Here is a 9,078-nt window from a genome sequence, read left to right on the forward strand (position 1 = left end):
GCCTGACAGCGGAATTCAGTTCGTCGCCGTTATACAGTCTGCAGAAGTGGTCCTTCCATAACCTCAGCATTGACTAGCAAAATATTCTCTATAAATTATTCATATGACAAAACAACGTTCGTCAGGTCAGCTAGTAGGAATATAAATAGAGGCTGGGATGCGACCCACACTGATAACTTCTCATCCCGTCTGTCAATTTGTCTTGCTTAAAAGTTTGTAGGTTTTCGTGCTGGGTTACAAATTTTGTTAGTTGAATTATTCTTAAAAATTTTTAAATTACCAACAATATTTTTCATAAAAAGAAATAGTTTAGTTTGAAAATCTGATTTTGTTAACGAGATTTAATCTAAAACAAATTTTTACCAATTAAATAAGAATTTTCTAATTTTTTACAAATTGGATGAATGAAATTAATTTGAGAAATATCAAGAACCGAACATCAATTTTTACCAAATTTGCGTATTATTTTTTTAAGAAAAAACGGACTGTTTGATTTTTATAAAAATTGCCGAATATCAAAAACAATATCTGCTGTGAAAAAAAATGATTTTGAAGCCAACATTTTTAACTTTTGAAAAGACATTTGAGTCAAAAGTAATATTTTACCAAATTTTAGTATTATTTTTTTTTTAACTGTCAATTCAATTTTTCTCAAAATTTTTCAGAATATTAAAAACAATATTTTTTATTAGTTAAAATTATTTCGAAGCCATAATCTCAAATTTTTGAAAAGATATTTGAGTCGAAAATTTATTTCCACCAACTTTTGTCAAATTTTCTTTTAAGTTTTTATTTTTTGTACAAAAATTGTCAAATCGATTTTTCTCAAAATTTTATCGAATATTAACAATAATATTTTTTAACAGATTAAAGTAGTTTTAAGTCAATATCTCAAAGTTTTGAAAAGATATTCGAGTCCAAAATCAATTTTTACCAACTTTTTTAGCTTTTTTTGTTTAGGTTTTTATTTTTTGTAACACTCCTGTTAATTTGATTGTTCTCAAAAATTTACTAAATGATAAAAACACGGTTTCTTATAAGTTAAAATTAGTTGGAACTCACAATCTGAAATTTTTGAAAAGATATTTGAGGCGAAATTCAATTTTTACCAACTTTGAGTAATGTTTCTTTTAGGTTTTCATTTTTTATACAAAAAACTATCAATTCGAATTTCTTAAAATTTTACCAGATGTTAAAAACATTATTATTTTCACAAAATTATTTCGCGTTTTTGTATTTTTGATTTGTAAAAAAATTGTTAATTGGATTTTTTTCCAAAAATATATCTGTTTGGTATTACGTTACAATATATTAAGTAGAATTTAAGCCTCTAGCTGTTTTGGTTAGTAAATATTTAGGTTTAACCAAAATGGTAAAATAAAACCGACAACGCAATTTTCTTGAGAGCCCTTTCTGCATCTTTCTGCATTATTATCTGTATAACAAAATTTGTTTGAAGTCGATAACTCTTCTGGTTCTTGAGTCATGGAAACGAAAAATACGTCGCGAACGTACGAACATACGTACACACGCACGCATAGACATCTTTCTAAAAATCTTTTATTTCGACTCTAGGGACATTGAAACGTCGAGAAATGTCAAAATTTTCAAATTGAAAAATCGGACCCATTACAATAACTTCCCATGGGAAGTTAAAAATAGAAAAAAAAACAATTCTCAGATCTTCCGAATGTACATTGTATATGGAAAATTTCATTGAAATTGGTTTAGCCGTTTCGGAGGAGCATGGCAACTAATACTGTGACAGGAGAATTTTACACATTGGATATATTTCCGAAAATATTTGATCGAAAAATGTTCAATCAAATTAAATTGATTTAATTTTATTTTTACCAAAGGTTCAACTATTTTAAATTATTAAAAAAAAAGTTTGAAGCTGATATTAAATTTTTTTTCAAGCTAACATGTTTTTCTAAAATACCTTTAACAAAATATACTTTACCATAGGTGTTTAAGGTTAATGTTTTCTTCATTTGTACTCCTCAAAAATAATTTCCAAGTAAGATCGCGCAGAAAAAAAGTTTTCAAATCAATCGTCAAGTACCTCCCAAAAACAACAAAAAAAAAACGAAAAACATAATATTTTTAGATTATTATGTTTTGCTCCCAAGCAGGGGTCAGTATAAAGTTTTCAAGGTCAGAATAGTCTTTCTTCGAAAAGTATCTATAGTTAGTCTTGTTTCTAAGTGGGTATACATAGTAAACTATGGCATGGTGTTGCTCATCTTTCCTGCGTCCATCCAGAACATTATCGAAACAAAAATTAAGCCCACACAGAATCTTCTATAAACTATTCCTAAAGCAAAAACAAATCCAAAGCAAAACTGCGTATACATAGCTATTTGTAGAAGTACGAAATGTTCTTATATTCCTATACCTACATTGAATGAGGAATATGACCTTGGTCAAAACTATATAGTAAGAAGAAAAAATAGGCATTTTGAAATACAATAAAATAAAAAAGAAAAAAAACATGACATCATGTTTTGCTAATAAAAAAGATTGAGTGCCGGCAAAATGTAAGCAGTAAAAAAATGAACATCTTTTTCCTTCGAGTTCAATGACTAAAGGCCTATAAAGACTCTCAATGAATTCAATCAGCTTAATCAAAGCCATCAAATCAAAATGATTCATGTTTTATGTGTTTTTATTTTGTTGGTTTATTAAAAATTTATATTTTTATACGTTTCTCCAGAGACCAAATTTTTTTTTTATTTGTTTGAGGAACCATTCCATTAGCCACCACGTGCTTGAAGAAAAAAGTATCTGTGTGGCTTATTTGTAGTTGTTTTTTTTTTTAATTTGAATTAAAATCCTACTCGTATGAACTCAGTTGGTGAAAAAATAGAAAACTAACAAACTTATCGTTTCAAGATTCAAGGTTAAGTAAACAAATATATATATTTTGTTTTTTGAAGAAAAAAAAAAACATCTATACCTAAACTCCTCTATCTTTCTATATGTGTATCTACAAAAGAGGTTCTAACTATTTCTAAAGCAAATAACAAAATGCTTAGTTATTGTAGGCTCGACAAACTAACCTTATATGGATTTGATACGCAGCAAAAAAAAAGAATAACAACACAAAGCTTCAAGGTTGACATTGAAATTAAAATGTTCTTGAAGTTGTTCCTTCTTGAAAATGGATTTCTCATGGTTTATGTATCTTACTCGTACCAATCTATAAACTAAGTAGGTATACTTTTGTTGTTGTGCTCAAAAGGAGGAAATGGAGAATTGTTTTCTCTTGGGGGCATTCTTCAACCATAATAAAGAATTGTTTGGCAGTGGAATAGGGAAAAAGCTATCGTTTCGAATGCCCCATCTTTTTTTTGGAGCCGGTGATAATACCTATAATATCCCGGGAATTCCTAACAAGACCAGAAACCAGAGCGTAAAAGATAGATACTTTAATTTACGCGCCAAAAGTCACCGCAAATCTCGAAGTCGAAGCTCTTCAAATACAGGAAATACACTTGAAAAGCCCTTCACAACAAAACAAACAAACGATTCTCTTAAACAAAAGCTCTACAGAGCATAAGTTGACTCTTATATTGTGGTGAATTTAAATAAGTCGCATTTTTTCTCTTTTTTGTTGTCTCTTTATAGAATCAAGCCGTTTTTTTATTTTTAAATTTCTCCCTGGAGCTGGAGAATCAGGTACTCTTCGTTAACACCTTCTCTTCTCTATGAAAAATAAGCTTTATCTCTAAGTCAACCACCCTTCAAGCTTCCATATACCCCATAGCACCCCTTCTTTATAGAGTGTAGATTATTACTTACACAAAAGCTGATACACCTTTTCTTTAAACTCAAATACACCCCCACCTCCCCCTTCCTTAAAAAAAAAAACAGTTTGTTGTCATGCCTATGCTTTCTCATGTGAGGGCTTTTACAATGTCATACATCTCTCGCTCTTGCACTCAAAGCTATACTAAAACGATATAGTAGCTAGCAGCAGTAGTGTGGAGCTATAGAGGTATACGAATACGAGTACAAGTCTCAAATATGACTCGCTTCAAGACCTTGACCGTGAATTTAATTTTAGACTACGCCATATATAATAAAATGAAATAATTTACAAGGGTAAATTACAGAACACACAACGGAACGGAACGGGCCTGATGAGAGCTCTATAATAGTGCTATGTTCTATATCGTTGTGCCTGTAGGTATACTGTTACCTCCCTATCGTGTCGTCGTCGTCGCAGGTAGGTATAGTCAACTCAAGTCATATAAAATAGGTAAGTACATATTAGATAGATAGAGAGAAGTAAAGAATTTTTAGTGTAGATAGTAAAAAGCTTTATACACCTACATACCTAGCCGGCTTCAATATGGCATTTCCTTGTTATGAAAAGATTTTTGTGTGACACTTTATAGAATCATCAGTATTGAGACTGACTGACGGACGCGAAGGGAGGGTTGTTGCACGGTAATGATACTTAGATACAGATAGGAATATAGAATCTATTATAAGCAAGTTAGCGGTGAAAAATATAAAAGATGACGTTTTTGTATCTAAAAGGCTTTATAATTTAGAAAGAGGTGATTTAAGTGACTTATCAGTTTATCACCCTCTATCAAATATATTTTCACATTTAACAAACTGCGCATAAGAGATAACTTGACATTTTAAATAGGAGTTAGGTATGTGTAGGTAGATAGGTTTTAGTAAAAGGGTTAGATAATTAGGTACCTATAGGTACTTGTCGTCAAAACATTTTATTACAAAGTTTGTTTATAAAGGTAAATTTTATTGATATTAAGTTTTTTAATTACACAAATTATATCAAAGTAAGTATCTACATGTGTAAGTACTGTTTGAACTTGTTACATTGTAACCACATTTAAATGGAGATTACTTACCAATGTACCTACGAGTATCTATCTATAAAACTTAGGTAGGTGTGTAGGTATCTACCTGAATAGAATTTATGAGTTTTTTATCGGTACAATAATAAACGTTGATCTTTGGGAATTTAATTATACCTTAGTATCCTCTTCTATATAATCTTTAGAAAAAAGGACAACTTTTGTGTTCATAAAATAAGTCGAATTCGAGATTTTAATAAAGGACTCAGAATTAACATCACCTACGTAAAGCCTTTTGTTTAAGCCACAGAAGCTTAACATTTAAGAGTCCTGGTTGAGTCCGTAAATAGAAAGTTTATGTTTTTTTTAAGACCCAAATATAACGGTACCTGTCACATGACCATTATGAAAAGGTCAAATATCTCAAAAACTGTACAAAAAAAGAAAAACAACTACTTGAAAGCTTATACTGACATGAGTTAAAAATGATTGAAAATTGAGCATAACATTAATTTTTGAATAATATTACAAAAATATTGAAGGTTAAGGGTTAGAGTTTTAAAAAGTATAATATTATACGATTCTGACAAACCTCAATACTTTATCGATATTAGAAAAATGAGATTCTTTTTGAAGAAGGATTGTGAGTTTTTCATTTTTTTTCTGACAGATGACTTAACTTTTAGTTATTAAAAACGATAAAGAGAAATCAATGGACGTTTACTTCTTTGTAAAGATAAAGATATGGCATGAACAATCGGAAACGGTCTCAGCTAATAGGCCGCACAGCTACGTCAAGGGCGGATCCAGACTTTTAATAAGGGGGGTCACACACTTAACATATAGACGAGTTTTAACTCACCGTTTAAAATTGTTATTTAAAAATTTAAATAACATAATGAGTGTATATTCAAGGGATAAAGTGACAACTTTAGTTATTAAATTAATCTAGAAAACTGTTGTCCATCAAGGTATAGTCTAACTATTTGATTTGAATAACTCCCTACAATTCCTATCAATTAGTCATTATTTTAACAAAAGTGTTAATTTTGCTGTTTTTGTTTTTGAAATTCGTCCAGTTTAAATCTCAGTTCTAAAAAATCTGAAGTAAATTCACTTCAAAAAGTAGATTTTTGTTAAATTTAAGTTTTTGAATTCAGCAAAAAATCAGAAAAAAAAATAAAATGCTCGGCTGCGTCGCTAGAACTAGTTAATTTCTTCGAAAAACTCAGTTTAAATAAGTTTTTCTCATAAATTTAAATGTCATTTTATATCTCAAAAGACCTTTATTAACTTAATTATTTTTCCAAAATCATTTTAATTTTTAAATTTTGTTTTAAAAATATTTTTGCTAAGCACTAAATAAGGTGCTTATACATTGTACATTTAAATTTCGTTAAAAAAAAGTTCACCCTATCGAGAATGTTAAAAAAATGTATATGTATTTTTTTTATAAAAAAAATAATTACATTTTTGATAATCACAAATAATCATCTTCAATTTGATCATTTGATTATCGAATCATGCACAGAAAGAGAAGATTAATGAAATCGGTCCATTAATTCTTGAGAAAACTTAAAAAAACAAAAAAAAAACTTAAAAAACAAGAAAGAAGCCAAATTAAGAAATAAAATTTAGAGAAAGTTTCAAAAATATCTATCGGTTCATTTTTGAAAAAAAAATCGAATCTTGGATTTTTAACCAACAAATTTGTATGTCTGCTGTTATTTTTTGTATTACAAAAATGGGAAAAAACGCCTTACGCTAATCGGTTGAAAACCTTAGTTTCTATCGACACAACAGTTTGGGCTGAAGGGGCCAGGAAAGACAGACGGAATTAGCGGACCCACGAATTTTCTAGCATCGTAATGTCATGTTTGATTAAAAGCTCAAGTTCGAAATTTTCATTTCAATGTTCACTATTTACATATGTGCGTCAAAAAAATACGATAGAATTGAAAACTAGTGTCAGGAATTCAAAGGCAACTTAATATAAAATTGAAGGTCTCTTATTCAAGGTTTCTTCGAACCTGAATATATCCTTTTTTTTTTAGAAACAAATTTTATGAAAATAAGTTAAAGCACTGAAGTTTTTCCAAATTCTAAATTGTGTGAAAACAAAAATGTTAGTTGTTTTTGACAGAGCACCACTTTTTTGTGAATGTTGTTAAATTACTAACAAATCGTATTTGAAATCTTTACTTATATAACTTAACTGAGCTTTATTTATTGGTAAAATTTGTGCTGTATTTTTGGAATAGGACTGAATTTCCGGTTCATATTAAGTTCTTCGTCCAGTCTTTAGTTAAAAATAGTACAAAGTTTAAGGAATTAAAATTTTGTTTTCATATAAATAAAAATATTTTAAAATATAATGGGGGCATCTCCATTATCGCAATATGATTACTTTTGAATTGAAGGGAATTTCTACAAAAAAAAAAAAACAAACAAATTATCTCCCAGGGGAGGAGGTCCTTAACTCTATGATCTCCCCTGGATCTGCCATTGACGGTTGTAGTACCGAAATTTTCAATAATCAATTGGCACATTTGTGACATCGAGAGCCTCGATAATCCCTAAAATTCCATTGTAAAGGCCTTCAATCGGTTGTATAGCATTCGCATAATAGGTACATATATTTCACATGTTCTGAAAGCAAAAAGCCTCAGAGTGTTCTTGGTGTTCTATTATGATTACCTCTTTGAGAAATAATTCTGTCAGAAAACTTTTATTGCAAAATCTTAAACTGTGACAGAAAAATTGTCACTATTTTTGTTTGAAGTGCGGATGTGAACTATTTCAATGCGTTTTTAAAGCTTTCCAATTTAAGCATTAGCGCGGTTTTTAGTTCTCAAGTTTCAAAATAGTATAGCTCCTAAAGTGAGTTAATAATGGGCTATTTACAAAGAAACCTCCTATTCGAAGTTTCATTTAAATATACTGTAACACACTGTTTTTAAACCAAATCCTCATCTGGTAACTGTCTTCAAAAAAACTGTCCCATGTCTTACATAAAATGTGATATCGCAGTACAAAAAAAATTCCAGAGGCATTTTCAAAGTTGGTATTTTCTTGCAGGGATAAAATTCCGACAAATATGTACTAACAAACTTTGCTACAGATCTTCATTTCCACGTCCTAACTAGTACTCTTAGTTCGTAAAGGATCAAACTACTTCAAGAGACTGATAGGGTCTGAATTTAAGTTTTTTTTAATAATAGCTGTCAAATGTTGTAGACCAATTATCTTAAAAGTTAAGCATCCAGACACCATTTGTACTTTTAAAATAAGCCCTGTTTCATGAATATGAGTAAAATTATTGTCAAGATCCATTTCTCTCCGCTCTATGTAAGAATTTTTGAGATTGAAAAAACTAGTCCAATACTTTGTCCGAAGGGGTTAAGAAGGCCTGCATTGTCTTTTACGCCTTTAGTAAAACGTTTGGTTTCAATTGAAGATGATTTTGTAGACGTACACAACCGTCTTGCGTCCTATTTTGTCTTATGGATCGATTGACATTGACAGATGACATTGACACACGTAGACCTCATGGGTCCATTGTGATACCACTAATGAGGTTACTCATGGAAGAGTAATGAATTGAAGGGATTACCGAGAAAGTAATTCCTTCTAATGGAGAGTGCTGGACATGTACATAGAAGGTGTTGGACTGTTTCCTCCTCGTCCGTGCAGCTTCTACAGAAGTCATTTGTGTAGACCCTAGCATGTCTTCCTATGAGGCAGTGTCCCGTTATTACTCCAATTGTAGAGCTTATACTTTGTCTGCTCAGTGATATCAAGCTTTTTGACCGTTTTAAGTCAATACTTGGCCATATTTGCTTGGTTGCTAGGCAGGTGGTACTTTGTGACCGCCAAGCATTTGTTGTTTCTAGAGCATATTGCTTGAGAAGTTATTTGCATTTAGCAAGTGGTGTTCCTATGTTATGTTTTTGTCTAACATAAGGCAGAAGTGTTCCGTTTTTGGCGAGCTCATCGGCTTTGCAATTTCCCGGAATGTCTCTGTGGCCTGGCACCCAAATGAGGTGAATGTTAAACTGTTCCGTCATCTCATTGAGAGATGATTGACAATCGTGGACTCTTTGAGAGTTTGGAGACAGACGCGAGAGATTTAGAAGCGGCTTGGCTGTCTGAGAAGATTCGTATATCCTTACAAGATATAACGTTTTCTTTGAGCCAGGATAGTGCTTCGTTAATCGCCATTACTTCTGCCTGGAATAAACTA

The sequence above is a fragment of the Eupeodes corollae genome, chromosome 1, assembly GCF_945859685.1.
Source record: "Eupeodes corollae chromosome 1, idEupCoro1.1, whole genome shotgun sequence".
In the NCBI taxonomy this organism is placed as follows: Eukaryota; Metazoa; Arthropoda; class Insecta; order Diptera; family Syrphidae; genus Eupeodes; species Eupeodes corollae.